Source organism: Dendrobates tinctorius, unplaced genomic scaffold, assembly GCF_039654945.1.
Source record: "Dendrobates tinctorius isolate UK_male_01 unplaced genomic scaffold, ASM3965494v1 ptg000065l, whole genome shotgun sequence".
Taxonomy (NCBI): domain Eukaryota; kingdom Metazoa; phylum Chordata; class Amphibia; order Anura; family Dendrobatidae; genus Dendrobates; species Dendrobates tinctorius.
In genome coordinates, this window is record NW_027361733.1 from 9,785,221 (window position 1) to 9,806,104 (window position 20,884).

Below are 20,884 nucleotides of genomic sequence, written 5' to 3' on the forward strand. Positions count from 1 at the left end.
AGCTCTGTGATTGGCAGCAGCAGTGATGTGAGCTGTAGTTGGACTGTCACTATCGCACCCAGTAAATAGAGATCACTGCAGTGGCGAAATGGTAGAGATAAATTTGGGATGAGTATCATCATATTTTATTATTTTAATCCAGCCCTGGAGATTAAATGCTAGAAACTTATAAGTGGAAAAATCCTGAAAGGAGTTGTCCGGCCTTTTAGTTACAAGTTATGATGAGCGAGTATACTCTTGCTTGGCTTTTCCCGAGCATGCTCGGGTGATCTCTGAGTATTTGGAAGTGCTCGGAGATTTAGGTTCTGTCGCCGCAGCTGCATGATTTGTGGCTACTTGACAGCCTAAATTTCCGAGCACTTCCAAATACTCGGAGAGCACCTGAACATGCTCGGGAAAACCCGAGCAAGAGTATACTTGCTCATCACTAGTTACAAATCACTCTGTGACTGCAAACTTGTGAATCCTCACAGCACGTGCACTACTCGCTGTGAGGATTCTCGGTGCCAGGCGGACACATGACCGCAAGTATGCAATATGCAATCATTACATCACTAGTTAAAGTATGTTATGTTAAAAAGACAATTAAAGTAGTGAAAATGTACTTGCTTTGCTGTAGGGGTAACATGTTGACTAGCTTTTAGTAGATTTTACTATAAAGCTTACTGTAACCTGTTTTCCTACCTGTATATACTTCTAATTAAAACCGTATTATCAAAAACAATAAAATATTGAACTGAATTAAGTTCAGCTCATTTGTTCAGCCCTCTACAACTGTCCCTCTTCCTCATGTGGCCCCATGGGAAAATTGATTGCCCACCCCTGATATAGAGTCATTACAAATGGAGTGATCTATTTTAAGTGTTTATTTCTGTTAATGTTGCTGATTATGGCTTACAGCAAATGAAAACCCAAAAGTCATTATCTCAGTAATTTAGAGTACTTTATAATACCAGCTTGAAAAATGATTTTAAATTCCGAAATGTTGGCCTACTGAAATGTATGTTCAGTAAATGCACTCAATACTTGTTCGGGACTCCTTTTGCATCAATGCGGCGTGTCATGGAAGCGATCAGCCTGTGACACTGCTGAGGTGTTATGGAAGCCCAGGTTGCTTTGATAGCAGCCTTCAGCAGGTCTGCATTGTTGGGTCTGGGGTCTATCTTCCTCTTGACAATACCCCATAGTTCATAGATTCTCTATGGAGTTAAGGTCAGGTGAGTTTACTGGCCAATCAAGCACATTGATACTGTTGTTTATAAACCAGGTATTGGTACTTTTGGCGGTGTAGACAGGTGCCAAGTCCTGCTGGAGAATGAAATTTCCATCTCCAAAAAGCTTGTTGGCAGAGGGAAGCATGAAGCGCTCAAAAATTTCCTGGTAGACGGATATGGGACGCGCTCACACCCAGGGCTGTGGGGTACTCGGTACCGAGGCCGGTGGATCTCAATGGAAGTTATCACGGCAGCTGTGACCCGGCCTGTTGCCCTGGGCGCCCATTGTAAATGTTCAGTGTGAATGAATAAGTCGTGACGCTCCCTGTGGTGTTCGGCAATGTAGATGTTAGGCCGACGCTGCAGACAGATCCTCTGGGACAGATGGTGTGGTGCAGCAGTGATGGTATAGCCCTCCACAGGCAGGGCTGTAGTCCCAGGGCAGAGTAGATATGGTGACACTAAGATGGTGTAGTGTCAGGCGCAGGGGAGGTAGCAGTGCCGGGCAGGTTGACGCAGGAATAAGTGGAGGACACCAGGGCATGTAGTTCCAAAGCTTTACTCACAGTCTGTCATACAAACAGGTGCCTGCTTCTGTGCCGTGTCCTCCGGGTCTGGGACTCAGTCAACCCCCAGGCCAGATGGAATACTCCTTTCCAACACTCCGCCAAATTGTGCCTTTCTGATCTTCTCTTCTTATAGCGCCTTTAGATGAAGTACTCCTAGTACTGAGTTACACTGGAGTTCCTCCTGTCTGATGTTCCTATGAACTCTACTTGTACGGCAGACAGCTGTAGCCTGCTTCTGGGACTCCTTGCTACTAAGTCCTGCCTCACTATCCAATTGCTGTTGTGCCCCCAAGTCTTGTATGGGAATAAAGTGGTCACTACTTCTATTCCTCCAATGTCTGCTGCAGGACCATTAGTATCCGTACAACCTCGGGGACCGGGCCCCGGCCTTGCGCTTAGAACTTCTAGGAAGGGTTCTCATCTCACCCACATCCTCTGTTCTCTTTTACTCCTCACTTTCCGTACTAATCCTTTCTTTCTATGGAGAGTCAGGCTTTCAGTCTATGTTGCTCTCGCTCTCTCTCCCATGTCAGCAGACCCAGATCACTGGGATCTGCTGCAGCACTTCCATCCATCTAACCCTCTCTCTTGGGATCTTCTCCTCTCTCCAACCAACTACTGACTGCCTAACTTAAACTCTTCCCGCTCCTTGAAATGTAATCTAACTCCACCCACCTCCCAGCACGTTTCGTGTTCCAAGCAGGGAGCCACCAATGGGTGCTTTGCTATACTCCAAGCAGGGAGCCGCCGAAGGTGCTTTGCTACACTACTTTGTGGTGTGGGGTGCAGGTGTTGGAGCGTGGTCAGGAGTCTCCACCTTACCTAGATGGTGGGGCACCACACCTCAGGAGGAGGTGCAGTACCTCTGTGGCGACTGAGCCTCAGGGGCGCCACAGATATGCAGACTTTAGTCTTGATAAAACACAGTGGACCTACACCAGCAGATGACCTGGCTCCCCAAACCATCACTGATTGTGGAGACTTCACACTAGACATCAAGCAGCTTGGATTGTGTGCCTCTCCACTCTTCCTCCAGACTCTGAGATGTTGATTTCCAAATGAAATGCAAAATTTACTTTCATCTCAAAACAACACTTTGGACCACTGAGCAACAGTCCAGTTCTTCTTCTCCTTGGCTCAGGTAAGATGTTTCTGGCATTGTCTTTGGGTCATGAGTGGCTTGACACAAGGAATGCGACACTTGTAGCCCATGTCCTGTAAATGTCTGTGTGTGGTGGCTCTTGAAACAATGACTCCAGCAGCATAATTGCTTTGTAATTATTACTTCTCTTTTCTTACTAGAGAAGAAAAAAAAATTACCCCTCCAAGATGGCGCTGTGTGCGCCTGCACAGTAGCAACTCTCAGCGATCGCTGAAAACTGTTACTGTGCAGGCGCCATCTTTGAAGAGGAATTTGTTTTTTTTTTCTAGCAAGATGGCGCTGCCGGCGCATGTGTAGGTAACAGCGGGATCGCAGGATGCAGCGACGAGACGCAAGACTGAGTTGAACTTTGGCTAGAGAACTTTTATAAATTTAAGCCGCTAGGGCTATGCTAAGCAACCAAAAAAAAGCAATAACAGCTATTGTCCTCGCAGGGACTCTGCTCAAACAAACACTTTAAAAGAGAACACGACTAATCCGGTTGCTATAGGGCCGCGATATGACCGACTAAGGGTCCTTATTTCCTATAGTGTCACTTATCCGTCCTGACGTCCCTCGGCGTCTCTGATGAGGCTGCGTTGGTGTCGCAGCCGCTGGGCCCAGCTGCTGAAGATCTGTTGTAGTCTTTGGGTGCCCCAGCGCCCAGGAGGAGTTGGGGCACAACAGGCCCTGAGGAAGTCCTTTGATGAGGTAACCCCCTGTAGAAACAGCGGGCTTCTGCTCGTAGGCGAGTTCAAAGAGACTCCAGTCTCCAAGCAGGGAGGTGACGTCAACTGCGGCCGATGATGAACAGGCCGCAACCGCGGGCTGAAACGGGGTGGCATCGGGCAGGCCGCAGCCGCGGGCTGGAGTGAATTGGCAGCGGCTGCGAGGGGTGGCAGACAGGCCGCAACAGGCTGGAGCACAGCGGTAACAGCTGCGGACGACCATGGGCAGGTATGGACCCCGGATTGGAGTGAAGCGACAGTCTCTTGTTGGTAGGTTCGGCGCTTACTCTCCACAGGCCACTGTAAGTCTCCCCTCTGCCGCTGGTCTCCTCTCTGGTCACTGTCTGTCACACTGGCTCTCTCAAACTCCCACAGTTTCTTGCTTCATGCCTGCCGTTCCGCCAACTGACTCCCCTGCGCCCTCCCGGTCCCTTTTATACTCGCCCCTCCCCTTGCTGTCCTGTCACTCCCAGCAGTCCACTCTCCTCCTCCATTCCCCGGGTACAGTTCCCTTAGGAACCTAGATGGCGGTCCCCTTGGTTCCAGCCCGGACACTCTGCGGGGGCCCTCCTCCCTACACTCCCCAATCCTGTATGCTCGCCAGTCCTCGGGCGAGGGCCTCAGTATACTTGGGTGGATCTGCAGAGATGTCAGGTTTTTTTGCCATATGAATTGGTCCTGTTCGTATCGTTCAGGGGGTTTGCCGGCTGTTGACTGCTCGGAGCGTCTTAGTTCGACTAGGGTGGACTCTTCTGGGGTGGTGGATGGTGGTGGGCTAGCTGGTTCGGGCAGGCTAATTGTGTCAGTTGGTTTGTCATTGAGTAGAGAGTCCCTGGACATTGTGGGGAAGTCTTCTTCGTCGTCCGGGTCCCAGAACACTGGCAATGGTTCAGAGACCTGAGGAGATGGTTCAGGTTGTTTCAGGTCGGTTGAAGTACATGGGCGTAACATATTACGGTGCACAATACGAGTAGGCAGCGTTCCGTCTTTCTCGGGTTGTATTTCGTACACAGGTCCTTCAGGGTTTATACGGCGTAGGACCCGATAGGGACTCTCTTCCCAGCGTGGCTCTAATTTGTTCTGGGGGCGTTGGTCTAGTACAAGTACTCGGTCTCTGCTTTGGAGGTAGGGAGGTGGAGATAAATTCTTTCCTGGGTGTTCTAAGTCTTGGAGTTTGGTATGTACAATTCGATGAAGAGTTTGCAGCCGGTGCTGGTGATTTCGGACCCATGATGATACCTCGGTCCAGGGCTGAGGTTCCTCTGGGTCCAACTCTACCTCTGTGATCCCTTTGCCCTCTCGTCCGAATAGCAGGGAGTAAGGGGTATAGCCGGTAACTCGGTGTACTCGGTTGTTATAAACCCATACTAGTTCAGGGACATATTTGGGCCAACTGGCCTTCTTGTCACTCTCCAGAGTACGCAACATATGAATTAATGTCTGATTAAATCGTTCGCAGGCCCCGTTTCCCTGCGGGTGGTATGTCGTGGTCCGGGATTTGTCAATACCGTAGAGACGGTGTAGTTCCTCCATAATTTTTCCCAAAAAACTTGCTCCTTGGTTGGAATGTATCCGCTGAGGGCAGCCTTAAACTTGTATGAAGTTTCTACAAATTGCGGAGGCGGCCGACTCCGCGGTCTGGTCTCGAGTGGGAGTGACCACAGCGAACTTAGTGAAATGGTCTACCATGACGAGGCAGTGTTCGTACCCCTGGAATGCGGGACCAATGGTCAGGTAATCCACTGTCAAAAGCTCGAGGGGCGCTGAGGTCACGATTGTTTGTACTGAGGCTCGCTGTGCGGGCGGTTTGGCTAATTCGCATAGGCGGCAGGCCCGGCAAGTCTCGTCCACAACATGTAAGCTTGGATGGTAAATTATCTGTTGTAACCATTGCAGGGTCTTTTGAGCTCCGAAATTAGCCCCTTTTTCGTGGGCTTCTCGAGCCAGTTCGTTAAGTTGGGCTCCGGGCGCAACTACCTACCAAATCGTCATGGATGTTGCCCTTGATGTAATTTTACGATACAATAGTCCCTTTCGATAACCAGCCTCTCCCATTGTCGTAACATCAGCGACATGTCCTGAGTCAAAGTCTATCTTTGGGAGTCAGTGGGCAGCTTGCCAGCGGCGACTAGTGTTGAGCGATACCGTCCGATACTTAAAAGTATCGGATCGGATGGTATCGGCCGATCTAAAAAAAATATCGGGTATCGCCGATTCCGACACCGGAAGTCCCATTCAAGTCTATGGGACTTCCGGTATCGGAATAAGAAAAACCCTATTTTTGCCTTGTACAGCCTCTCTGGGGTCTGTACGGGCCTTTCGGGGGGCTGTGCCGGCCTGCCGGGGGGTCTGTGCAGGCTCCGGTGGTCTGTGCCGGCCTGCCGGGGGGTCTGTGCAGGCTCCGGGGGGCTGTGCTGGCCTGCCGGTTGTCTGTGCAGGCTCCGGTGGTCTGTGCCGACCTGCCGGGGGGCTGTGCCGGCCTGCCGGTGGTCTGTGCAGGCTCCGGGGGTCTGTGCCGGCCTGCCGGTGGTCTGTGCAGGCTCCGGTAGTCTGTGCAGGCATCGTCTGATGGGACTACAAGTCCCATCGGGCGATGCCTGCTACCATGACAGTGATTGACACATTAGCCAATGATGGGACAGTAGTAGTCCCATCATCCGGCTAATGTGTTGAATGTAAAAAAAAAAATAAAAAAAAAAATAAAAAAAATTACATGCTACATACATGCTACATACATACAACATGCATACTACATGTAACATACATACTACATACATGCTACATACTACATGCATGCTACATACTACATACATGCTACATACATACTACATACATAATACATATATACTACATGCATGCAACATACATACAACATATATACTACATGCATGCAACATGCATACTATATATATACTACATGTAACATACATACTACATATATACTACATGCAACATGCATACTACATACATGCTACATACATGCTACATACATACTACATACATAATACATATATACTACATGCATGCAACATACATACAACATATATACTACATGCATGCAACATGCATACTACATATATACTATATATACTACATGTAACATACATACTACATATATACTACATACATGCTACATACATACTACATACATACACTACATGCATGCAACATACATACTACATATATACCACATGCACGCAACATGCAAACTACATATACAGTGGGGAAAAAAAGTATTTAGTCAGTCAGCAATAGTGCAAGTTCCACCACTTAAAAAGATGAGAGGCGTCTGTAATTTACATCATAGGTAGACCTCAACTATGGGAGACAAACTGAGAAAAAAAAATCCAGAAAATCACATTGTCTGTTTTTTTTTCATTTTATTTGCATATTATGGTGGAAAATAAGTATTTGGTCAGAAACAAGCAATCAAGATTTCTGGCTCTCACAGACCTGTAACTTCTTCTTTAAGAGTCTCCTCTTTCCTCCACTCATTACCTGTAGTAATGGCACCTGTTTAAACTTGTTATCAGTATAAAAAGACACCTGTGCACACCCTCAAACAGTCTGACTCCAAACTCCACTATGGTGAAGACCAATGAGCTGTCAAAGGACACCAGAAACAAAATTGTAGCCCTGCACCAGGCTGGGAAGACTGAATCTGCAATAGCCAACCAGCTTGGAGTGAAGAAATCAACTGTGGGAGCAATAATTAGAAAATGGAAGACATACAAGACCACTGATAATCTCCCTCGATCTGGTGCTCCACGCAAAATCCCACCCCATGGGGTCAGAATGATCACAAGAACGGTGAGCAAAAATCCCAGAACCACGCGGGGGGACCTAGTGAATGAACTGCAGAGAGCTGGGACCAATGTAACAAGGCCTACCATAAGTAACACACTACGCCACCATGGACTCAGATCCTGCAGTGCCAGACGTGTCCCACTGCTTAAGCCTGTACATGTCCGGGCCCGTCTGAAGTTTGCTAGAGAGCATTTGGATGATCCAGAGGAGTTTTGGGAGAATGTCGCATCCATCAAACACCATACCTACTGTAAAGCATGGTTGTGGAAACATCATACTTTGGGGCTGTTTCTCTGCAAAGGGGCCAGGACGACTGATCCGGGTACATGAAAGAATGAATGGGGCCATGTATCGTGAGATTTTGAGTGCAAACCTCCTTCCATCAGCAAGGGCATTGAAGATGAAACATGGCTGGGTCTTTCAACATGACAATGATCCAAAGCACACCGCCAGGGCAACGAAGGAGTGGCTTCGTAAGAAGCATTTCAAGGTCCTGGAGTGGCCTAGCCAGTCTCCAGATCTCAACCCTATAGAAAACCTTTGGAGGGAGTTGAAAGTCCGTGTTGCCAAGCAAAAAGCCAAAAACATCACTGCTCTAGAGGAGATCTGCATGGAGGAATGGGCCAACATACCAACAACAGTGTGTGGCAACCTTGTGAAGACTTACAGAAAACGTTTGACCTCTGTCATTGCCAACAAAGGATATATCACAAAGTATTGAGATGAAATTTTGTTTCTGACCAAATACTTATTTTCCACCATAATATGCAAATAAAATGAAAAAAAAACAGACAATGTGATTTTCTGGATTTTTTTTTCTCAGTTTGTCTCCCATAGTTGAGGTCTACCTATGATGTAAATTACAGACGCCTCTCATCTTTTTAAGTGGTGGAACTTGCACTATTGCTGACTGACTAAATACTTTTTTTCCCCACTGTATACTGCATATATACTACATGCATGCAACATGCATACTACATATATACTGCATATATACTACATGCATGCAACATACATATATACTACATACAATACATACATATAGACATACAGTACATATAACATAGAGTACATACTCACCGTCACTTGTCACTTTGATCCCCGAAGCCATTGTCGCCTGAGGAATAAATATCAAAATAAAAAAACACCAATATACTTACCCCGATCCGCAGAAGTCCACGAGGGTCCCACGTCCATCTTGCGTGGAGAACAGCAGCATCAGCTGATGCTACCGTTCTCTACCAGCTCCAGGAATACAATGACGGAAGGTAGGTATCCTTCCGCACTGTATTCCTCCACCACTTTAAAAAAAAAAGTCCCTAGTCTCACTTTATGCCATTGCTGCATGGGAAATTCCTGCACAGACCACCGGCAGGCCGGCACAGCCCCCCGGCAGGCCGGCACAGACCACCGGAGCCTGCACAGACCACCGGCAGGCCGGCACAGCCCCCCGGCAGGCCGGCACAGACCACCGGAGCCTGCACAGACCACCGGCAGGCCGGCACAGCCCCCCAGCAGGCCGGCACAGACCACCGGAGCCTGCACAGACCACCGGCAGGCCGGTACAGACCCCCGGACAGTCAGCACAGCCCCCCCGAAGGCCCGAACTGACGGCGCATCATGATGACGTCATTTTGGCAGCCAATCAGAGCCACAAAAGTGGCTCATTGCATTTTGGACTTCCGATTCCGGTATCCGATACGAAAAAAGTATCGGTACTCGGTATCGGAATTCCTTGCGGTATCGGAAAGCTCAACACTAGCAGCGACCCATTTCCGTAGAAGCCCAATTTCTTCGTCTTCTTGCCGCTGTTGGATCCATTTATCACGGGATTGTTCCAGCATGCCCCTTAGGGTCATCGAGGGGAGTACTTTCTGGGTGGCAGCTGTGTGCATGGCAGCGGTGAGGGCGAACGTATCTCTTCCCCTTCTAGTTTGTCATCTCGACTCTTCCCTGGGGTGGTATGTCGAATCCTGGAGAGGGCGTCAGCGTGTACATTCTCGTCCCCTCTTTTATAGATGATTTTATAGTTGAATTTCGCCATCTTTGTTCCAGAGACCCCAGTTTGGCGTTCTCCAAATGAGTTGTCGGTCCGCACCACTACTTCGGAGCCCGCCAGGTAATCTGCGAACTGCTCCGTCATGGCCCACACTACTGCGAGGAGCTCGAGCTTAAAGGAGCTGTAATTGTCAGGGTTGCGCTCGGAATCATGGAGTGAGCGGCTTCCATACGCGAACACTCTCTCCCGGCCGTCTTGAACTTGTGACAACACAGCCTCCAGCCCATGAAGACTCCCGTCAGTGTGCAGGATGAACGGTTGCAAGAAATCCGCATAAGCTAACACCGGAGCATCCGAGAGCGCAGCCTTAAGGTCTTGGAAGGCCTCTTCCTGAGGTTGTAGCCACTGGATTTTTTGTCCATTTGCCACAGTGGGAGCCCCCTTCAGTAGGTCGTGCAGGGCTCGAGCTCGACATGCAAAATTCTTTACGAAACAACGGTAGTATCCGGCCAACCCCAGGAAGGCCCGCACGTCCTTTATCATCTCTGGGGTAGGCCATCCCTGAATAACAGCAACCTTTTGCCGGGACGACCTTACGCCAAGACGATATGGCCCAGATATTCGATCTCGGTGCGAAATAGGTGGCATTTTTGGGGTTTTACTTTCAACCCGTACTTCTGCAGCCAGCCGAGTACCTGCCCCATCCGCTTCAGATGGTCCTCAAACGTGGCAGCATAGATGATGATATCGTCTAGGTATATCAACGTGGCCTCAAAATTGAGATCTCCCAGACACCGCTCCATCAACCAGTGAAAGGTCCCCGGGGCGTTGGCCAGTCCGAACGGCATTCGATTGAACTCAAATAATCCCATAGGAAGTATGAACGCCGTCTTAGCCCTGTCTTCTTCTGACATGGGCACCTGCCAGTACCCACTGGCAATGTCCAAAGTCGAAAAATACGTCGCCTTCCCCAAGGCGGACAAGGATTCTTCTATTCGGGGTAGTGGGTGCGAGTCTTTGATGGTGCAAGCATTCAGCTTTCGATAGTCCACGCAGAACCGCAGGGTGCCATCCTTTTTGCAGACCAACACAATGGGAGCCGCCCAGGGGCTTTGGCTTTCTCGAATAACTCCCTTCCGTAGCATTTGGGCCAGCAAAGTTTTCACCTCTTGGTAGAGTTGTGGAGGAATCTGTCAATATCGTTCGCGGATGGGGGCCGCTCCTGCCGTGGGAATTCCATGGGTGATGGTGGTGGTACATCCAAAATCTTCCTCATGACTAGCAAATACCTTGTGATACTGTCCGAGCAGTGTTTTTATCTGGGAAAGCTGAGCTGAAGTTAGTCTGGAGAGCTCGGCCCGCATTTGCTCCAGGATGTCTCGACCCTTCTCCTGAGTTGAGATCTCGGCAGCCTGTAGAGTCCGGATAGTTACTTCCCAAGGGTCCTCGGATTGCACTCTCAACTGAACCACAGGGGCCGGCAGCACTTCTTCCAAAGGCCTTACTAGCTTGGCCAGTTCGGTCCGGGGCTTCAGGACGATGTCTGGGTCTTCAAGGTTGACTCAGCGTACCAGGACAGTCCCCTTTTGCACTGTGGTCAGGGAGCGGGCCACCAGTATGCCAGGAGGCAAGCGCTCCGAGTAGCATGGCTCCACCTGCATCTCTACACCCTCCAAGGGTATCAAGGCTCGAATTGGCAGGGCCATCACCGTCTGCCCAGGAGGCAGTACAAGTAGGGGAGCCACTGGCGCAATGACTTTGCCCAGAGCCTCGCCCTCCCGGCAGTCCTGATGTACTCGCGCTTCCCGCACCAACTGCTGGAATACCTGTCCTTGGGCCGTGCAGGAACCGCACTGCTTCAGGATCTTGTGGGTGGGATCATTGAGGAGCAGATTGCCGAACTCCCGTAGTATGTTCATGCCCAGAATGACTGGATGCTGCTTATTGGTTTCCCCTTGGGTCAGAACCACTCCTCTGTGACCGAGGGATTTACCGCACAGCGTCACCTGTACCCACACCATCCCAGCAACAGGGACCGTTGGTTGATTGGCGGCTACTAGTCTGATCATGGGTCCCCACTGGGGTCTCGCTGCCTCTGGGAAATTTTGCCGGAAATAAGTTGCAGGCATAGTTGTCACTTGTGACCCCGTGTCCACTAGGCACCAGACGGCCCGGCCCTCTACTTCTGCCTATACCACCGGACATTTTGCGACCAAATCTTCAGGACTTCCACCACCCCTAATCGTGGTTTCTGGCTCCGAGCGGCGTCCCCCCAACCCGGAGCCCTCTAGTTTAATGGCTGCCGAGGTGGGTATCTCCCACACCGCGGACACTCTCGGGCGAAGTGGCCCTGCTCCACGCACTCATAGCACCGGGTCTGTGCAGACCAACCGCCCCGGGTGGAGCGGGGCCCCCTGGGGCCGGGATTGAAACTAGGCCGTCCTGTCCCGGACACAGTCCTTCTCTTCACTTCGGCCAACTCGCCCTTTATGTTCTTTAATTCTTGTTTCATCTCCCCCACCCATTGAAGCTCCTCATCTGCATTCACGGAAGCCTCCACACTCCGGACCTTTCCCACGGGGACCACCATCCCCTGCTCCTGCTCTCGAGCGCGCGCTTGACTTCCCACCTCTGAAAAGTCTATACGGGGATTCATTCTGACCTGCTCCCGTAATGCCTGTTTTGTAAACGGGTCCCGCAGTCCAGTCACTAACAGGTCGCGTAGGGTAATGTCAATAGGTCCTACCCCTACGCCGTCCTTTCTTTCGATGGCCGTATGCAACTCTTGGAGGACATTCATATACGGGGTGATGGTCTCTCCCTCTCCCTGCATCCGACTGAGCAACCGGGTCCATAACTCTCCCACATTGGTTGGGTCCCCATGGGTCTGTTCTAAGATTTGTAAAACTTTATCAAAGGTGTTGCAGTGTCCTGGGGGCCTCAACATTTCTGAATTCCGAGCCTCCCCATCTAACGCCATGAGCTACTTTGGCTTCCAGGTCAGGAGTCATTGGGTGCATCCGAAAGAGCCCCCGCATCCGTTCTGTCCAGCTCCAAAGCATGGTATTAGAGCTGGAAAACCTAGGCAGGTTGCTCAGCATAGCCCCCAACGAAATGCTGGACTGGGGGCCCTCGCTATCTGTCGAGTTCATGGCCCTGCCCTGGTCTGGGGCGTCGTTGTCCGCGCTCGGAGATTGCATCCTGACAATTACGCCAAATGTAGGTAACAGCAGGTTCGCAGGATGCAGTGACGAGACGCGAGACTGAGTTGAACTTTGGCTAGAGAACTTTTATAAATTTAAGCCGCTAGGGCTATGCTAAGCAACCAAAAAAAAACAATAACAGCTATTGTCCTCGCAGGGACTCTGCACAAACACTTTAAAAGAGAACATGACTAATCCAGCAAAAGCCGGTTGCTATAGGGCCGCGATATGGCCGAACTACAGGTCCTTTTTTCCTATAGTGTCACTTATCCATCCTGCCATCCCTCGGCGTCTCTGATGAGGCTGCGTTGGTGTCGCAGCTGCTGGGCCCAGCTGCTGAAGATCTGTCGTAGTCTTCGGGCGCCCCAGCGCCCAGGAGGAGTTGGGGCACAACAGGCCCTGAGGAAGTCCTTTGATGAGGTAACCCCCTGTAGAAACAGCGGGGTTCTGCTCGTAGGCTAGTTCAATGAGACTCCAGTCTCCAAGCAGGGTGGTGTCGCAGTTACCAGGAGTGGCGGTTGGCAGGCCACGTGCACAGCCTGGGCCTAGGCAAAGAGTTTCTCTGTAGGCGAGGAGTAGGCCCCAACTGCCGACTGCAGCGGGGTGACGTCAACTGCGGCAGTATGAACAGGCCGCAACTGCAGGCTGAAACGGGGCGGCAGCGGGCAGGCCGCAACCGCGGGCTGAAGTGAAGCGGCAGCAGCTGCGAGGGGCGGCGGACAGGCCGCAACAGGCTGGAGCACAGCGGTAACAGCTGCGGATGACCATGGGCAGGTAGTGACCCCGCATTGGAGTGAAGCGACAGTCTCTTGTTGGTAGGTTCGGCACTTACACTCCACAGGCCACTGTAAGTCTCCCCTCTGCCGCTGTTCTCCTTTCTGGTCACCGTCTGTCACACTGGCTCTCTCAAACTCCCATAGTCTCTTGCTTCGTGCCTGCCGTTCCGCCAACTGACTCCCCTGCGCCCTCCCGGTCCCTTTAATACTCGCCCCTCCCCTTGCTGTCCTGTCACTCCCAGCAGTCCACTCTCCTCCTCCATTCCCCGGGTACATTTCCCTTAGGAACCAAGATGGCGGTCCCTTTGGTTCCGGCCCGGACACTCTGCGGGGGCCATCCTCACTACACATGCCCAATAGCAGCTATCGGATAGCTGTTACTGCGCAGGCGTGGCGGGTGCCATTTTAATTTTTTTTTGTTATACTCCTCAGGAAAAGCTCAACCACATGTAGTAACTACATAGTAAACATGTGATTATGCTACAACATGGGTGCCATGGCTCGCATCTGCCTGCAGACTTTTTTTTTATTTAGTATGTTTAAACTAGTATGTGCAAACTAGGGGGCAGGTCAGTGAGGGATCAGGGATCTGTCAGCAGTCTTCATTATGAATACCTAATCAGTGCACCACATGAAGACCCCCCACAGGCCGCCCCGGTGCACTTGTATATCATTAACGCAAAACTGAAAATAAAGATTAAACAACAACCACAAGACGGATTTCATAAACCAAGGTATCATTTTAATCACTATAATGGCACCAAACTCATATTGTAGGTAGGTTACTGTACACAATCCTGCTGACGGGTTCCCTTTAATAACCGTCTACAAATATCTGAAAAGATGTTACAGTGGATGTATTATCTTTTTACTCATTTGCACATGGAACCACAAGAAGGCATGGAAAGAAGCTGAAACGGATAAGATATTATTATTATTTATTTATAAAGCACCATTGGTTCCATGGTGCTGTACATGAGAAGGGGTTACATACAAATGACAGATATCACTTACAGTAAACAAACTAACAATCACAGACTGATATAGAGGGGAGAGAGGACCCTGCCCTTTCAGGCTTGCATGCTACAGGATGGTGGGGAAGGAGACAGTAGGTTGTGGGGTTGCAGCAGCTCCAGTGATGGTGAGGCGGTAGCTCCAGTGATGGTGAGGCAGTAGCTCTAGTAGTGGTGAGGAGACAGCGGGGATCATTGCAGGTTTTAGTGTGAGGGTTCAGTCGCCACAGAGGTACTGCACCTCCTCCTAAGGTGTGGTACCCCACTATCCAGGTAAGGTGGAGACACCTGACCACACTCCAACACTCACATCCCACACGCACACCAGCAGTGTAGCAGAACAACTTTGGTGGCTCCCTGCTTGGAACACGAAGAGTGCTGGGAGGTGGGTGGAGCTTAGACTGCACAAGAGAGTGGGAGATTAGGAAAAAGGTCATTCTGTGGAGAGAAGATCCCCTGAGAGGGATGGAGTGAAGGAAGTGCAGACTCCTGTGACCTGGACCTGCTGGCACAGGAAAGAGCCATAGAAAGCCTGATTCTTCAGAAGGAATATAGTTTAGTACAGAACGTAAGGAGAAGAAGAGAGCTAAGGACTAGGGTCAGAGCAGAGCCCTTCCTCAAGTTTGAAGCGCATGGCCGGGGTACGGTCCCCGAGGTTGTATGGATACTGATGTTCCTGCAGCAGAAACTGGAGGAATAGAAGTCGTCACCACTTTATTCCCACCTAAGACTTGGGGGCACAACAGCAACATGGGTGAGCCGGGACATAATAGCAATAAGTACCCGAAGCAGGCTACAGCTGTCTGCCGTACAAGTAGCGTTCTATGTAACATCAAGAAGGAGGAACTTGAGTTTAATACGCAACTACAAGTACTTCAGATTAGGCGCTAGTGTGGAGACGTTCAGAGAAGGCACATGTTGGAGGAGTGCTGGAAAGGTGTACTTTACCTTGCCTGGGAGTTGGCTGAGCCCCTGACCTGGAGGACATGGCACCGAAGCGGGCATCTGTGTGCAGCAGACTGTGAGTAAAGCCTTGGAAATACATGCCCTTGTGTCCTCCACTTATTCTTGCGCCTTGAACCCGGCTCTGCTCCATCTACGTCTTTACACCACCTCCCCATTTACCAACCTCATCTACACTGCCCTGGGACTACAGCTCCACCTGTGGGGAGCTTCAACATCATTGCTGCACCACACCATCTGTCCCAGAGAAGCAACCCTGCAGCACTGGTCAAACTGACCAGAAACCACAGCAGGCGTCACTAATCATCTCAGCAACTTTATCCCCATCACTCTACCCCTTTTACATTGACCGCCTGAGGCCACAGACCGGGTCACCGCTACTGTGACATCTCTCGTTGAAGTCAATGGGCCCGGCACCTAGTACCCCACAGCCTCTGGGGGCGAGTCAGTAGGCTTTCCTGAAGAGGTGGGTTTTCAGGTTCTGTCTGAAGGATCCGATACAGATTAGATATTTGAAGAAAAACTTTTTGACTGTGGGGATGAACAATGAGTGGAACAGGCTGCCACGAGAGGTGGTGAGTTATCCTTCAATGGAAGTCTTCAGAGGCTCGACAAACATCTGTCTGGGATGATTAAGTGAATGCTGAATTGAGCAGGGGGTTGGACACGATTACCCCGGAAGTCCCTTCCAACTTTACCATTCTATGATTCTATGACACACGGCTCTACACTGATGCACTGCTGAGCCGGCTGTCAGTCAGTGCTGGGATGTCATTATGAAAAGAATCATGTGTTAAAAATTATTGCAGTAATGGGATATATATAGGGAACAATCACATAATTTAAATGGTTTTTTCAGTTTTATAGACCTTTTCCCGATGCACCTGCGGATTAAGTTGGTGAGCTAGCTGTGGTTTTTAACCACTTTACTTTCATTTTGTAAAGCCTGATAACTGGTTTGGTTTTGGTTTGTATTGGTTTTTGGCTGGAATTTTACTTGTAGTTCTATGAGCCCGCATTGTAGTCCCAGAACCCCTGTCACTTTATACCAGATGGCTCTCGGTACATTACAACTCTGCATTCATCAAATTATAACAATTTCTAATGGGAACAGAAGAGGAATGAAAGCATGGATATTTCATGAGTTCCATTCCATCTGGATTTCTGCGCTGTCTGATACTGCATCCATACATGATATATAGCGATATATACGGAATAAAATATGGTGTGGTACCTTCACTAGAAACCAAATACAGCGAAGTTTGGGTCTGCAAATAAATATCCTCAATGCATTATGGGTAACCTTCTCCTATTCCTGTGGGTAATGTACTACGGTTGCCAATTATCTAGGCAGAGAGAACTCAACACTTTTGGGAGACGGTACATATCCTCTACAAGTCCCCTGAAAGTGTTCTCCTTTCGTTTCCTCCTTGCTTACCTGTTCTCTTCTATCAGTTGGTGAACATTTCCATTCACTACCAGGAGACCCCAATCTTCATGCAGGGGGTGAGGTGATGTACAAGGGGCTCCATGTTTATTTAGTGGCATACGATCCTGATACTTAATGAATCAGGAGCATCTGACGAGTTGCGTGCGCCTCCGTGTGCTTTCCTCCACAAATCTTATTTCATTCCCTGCTGAAGTAAGATTTATGTCATAGCAAATGCCGACGCTTGCCATAAATTTGACAAACAGTGGAAACCATGCCCCATCTTGCCCCAGCTATGCCTACGTTGCTGGAGCTGTGCAATAAATGGCATGAGAGTGGCAAAATTCACTAAATTTTAGTGCAACCTTGAGTTGCGCCAAAATTTTGAGACTTCTCAACTCTTGGTAAACCAGAATTCTGGTATAAAAGCTTTGAAGAATCAAGTCCTATGTATACAAACATTTTGTGACACACACATCTTCATCATTGAATTCAGGTTTCTTATTCAGCCCCATTGTACAATATCCGATCCCTCACCGTCTGCCTTTACTAACAGGTGACAGAATGGCTGACGGTGCAGAGCTCCCTGATACCAGCGCGGTCCTGTAATAGGAGTCACCGACGTAACAAGTCAGTTCATGACATTTCTTCTCTCCTAAATATTCCATCACCTATGAGTGATATTGAGAAGTGGAAGAAACCGCACAAATCGGAGACCACGTAATGTTACAGAGCCGGATCACCGATTGCTGAGGAGCAGAGGGCAGAAAAGTCACCATTGCTCTGCTGACTCCATAGCTGCAAAGTCTGAACCTACTCAGGTATTAACATAGGCACAAATACTGTGTCCATTCTGGGAGCTTCATTACATGGGTTTCCGTGGCCGGGCAGCTGTATGCAAGCCTTATGTCCCCAAGCACAATGATAAACATCAGATGTAGTGGTGTAAGGCCGCCACCATTGGACAGGTGACACTTCTCTGTCTGGCATCTGATAGATGAGTCTGGTTTTGGCGAATGCCAGTAGAAGGTTTCCTGTCTGATGATGCTATGGGGGTATTTATCAGGGATTGGCCTCGGCCTCTTAATTGCTGTCAGTAGAAATCTTATCTCTTCAACATACCAAGATATTTTGGATAATTGTACACTTCCAAATTTGTAGGATCAGTTTGGTAATACCCATTCCTGCTCCAACATGACTGAAATGAGTGACATTTATTACATATGTTTATTTTTTAACTAGCTTGTGATAAATTGTGTCACATCGTGAGCCCCCCGAAATTGTTGTAAAACTTCATAAAAAAAAAAGCAAGCAGATTAAAAACCAAATAACAGAACAAAAAATAATATTGTTGTAAGTTTCTGAACATTTTTCTTTGCAGATGAGCCTTTCCTTAGTTAATGTCTTGGTCCGTCCAGTGGATGAGTGGTGCACACACATATTACCTCTATAGATCCTGGGCGAGCGCAGTCTGCCGATGACACTAGTACCTGCTGTTACATTCCTGCTGATGACACTCCATCATTTTCCTATTAGTCTCTTTCTGTGTGGCTAATGAAATGGCTGCGAGGACTGATCTCTATAGGAGCCGGCAGAGAATATTTGAAGCATCTCATTTTATTTTACAGGACAGAACTTTGCTGATGGAATGACTCATTTCCTCACATTTATGGCTCCTTGTGTTCTCCATTAAGTGCTAAAGGAAAGAAGTGGCAGAAGATACATCAATAAGAGGCTGGAGAGTAGCAAGGAACAATACGAGTTTATTGGTACCTGATGGGAGTCTTTCATCTGCAGATTTTTCCGTAAAGATTTTTGTGTGCTCATCCAAAAAAGTCTGATTATGATGATTAATATTGGCTTCACAATGAATAGTCTATGCAAGTGGTAGTGATGGTGAGCAGAATGGAGCAAAAATATTTTAGCATCTTGGTCCAGGGTAGTTGGTGGACGCAGGATCAGAGCCCTTTAAAAGTGCGGTTCCGTCGAATTGTGTTCTTTGATGCAAGTCCCGCAAAATCTTTTTAGTCTGTTACATTATTGCATTTGCACTTGTTTTTATCTAGTTTCTTGTGATTCTCACCTGTTTTTCATTTGTACCTTATTCTTCTTTTAACCCCTTTCACAACCTTTTGACATACATGTATGTCAAAGGTCGTGTCCTTGACTTTAAAACGGGCTCGCACGCTGGGCCTGCATTTTTTCCCAGCAAATGATAGCTGATCTAGTCAGCTATTATGTTCCTTTAGCAGCCGATGGCGTTTAACCCCTTCATGACAGCCAATACATATTTTTACTGACCTGAGATATAAGAGAATATCATCCCCATACAGGTGACAATCCAGCAGCTGTCGGCTGTCTACTATATCTGACAACTTGCTGTATCACAAATGATCGGTGTTGGCACCGTCCATTATCTGTTTAACCCCTTAGTTGCTGCTGTCAAAAGTGACTACATCAAATAAATTGTTAATAGATTGTGGGGGCTTCCGCTTTAATCTAATTGACACACCGAGACCATGATTGTGTGGTACTGGTTTTTGCCATAGCAGTTCATGGCCAAATAGCGGCCTTAGAGTCTCCCAGCTATAACGGCCACTTCAGAGGTTAGTGACATTTAGGTGGTAAACAAACACATTTTCATTCCAGCTATTCCACTTTGCATTAATTCCTGAAAATCACCTGAAGGGTTAATAAACTACCTGACAGCAGTTTTCAATATGTCAGGGGGTGCTGTTTTTAAAATGGTATCACGTTTGGGGTTTTCCAATATATAGCACCCCCAAAGTCACTTCATAGGTCCCTCAAAAAAATAAATTTTGTAAATTTCCTTGAAAAAATTATAAATTATTGCTACATTTTTAAACCTCCTAAAAGGCTAACAAAATAAATTAGCATTTTAAAAATGGTGCTGATGTAAGGCAGGCATGAGGGAAATGTTATTTATTAATGTTTTTCTGTGGTATGACTATCTGGACTAAAGGGATATTACTGTATATACTCAAATATAAGCCGAGATTTTCAGCCCATTTTTTGGGGCTGAAAGTCCTCCTCTCTGCTTATATTCGAGTCATATACACCAGGGAGTCGGAGGGGGGGGGGTGTCAGGTCATACTTACTCGTCCTGGCACGGTCTCTGCAGCCCCCAGCTTCTCCACAATCTCCCTTCCTGCCTTCAGCGGTCACGTGGTACCACGGTACCACATGACCGCGGTACCACATGACCACTGAAGGCAGGAAGGTAGATCGCGGAGATGCTGGAGGCTGCAGAAACCGTGCCAGGATGGGTAAGTATAGCGATATTCACCTGTCCCCCGGTACATCGCTGCTTGCTGCTGTCAGGCACGTCATCTGTCAGTGACGTTCAGACAGGGCACGGTGACGTGGTTAGTGCGCGTCACGCCCCTTGCAGTCTGAATGTCACTGACAGATGACGTGCCAGACAGCAGCAATCAGCGATGGACTAGGGGACAGGTGAATATCTCAGGTGCCAGCAGTGACACCGGCACCTGACACCCAGTGACGGAGAGGTGAGTATGTCATTTTTTTACTTTTAAATGCAGCAGCGGCAGCACATTGGGGCATAATCTATGGAGCATCTTATGGGGGCAGCATATGGGGGTATAATCTATGGAGCATCTTATGGGGGCAGCATATGGGGGCATAATCTAAGGAGCATATTATGGGGGCAGCATATGGGGGAATAATCTATGGGGCATCTCCCAGCTATAACGGCCACTTCAGAGGTTAGTGACATTTAGGTGGTAAACAAACACATTTTCATTCCAGCTATTCCACTTTGCATTAATTCCTGAAAATCACCTGAAGGGTTAATAAACTACCTGACAGCAGTTTTCAATATGTCAGGGGGTGCTGTTTTTAAAATGGTATCACGTTTGGGGTTTTCCAATATATAGCACCCCCAAAGTCACTTCATAGGTCCCTCAAAAAAATAAATTTTGTAAATTTCCTTGAAAAAATTATAAATTATTGCTACATTTTTAAACCTCCTAAAAGGCTAACAAAATAAATTAGCATTTTA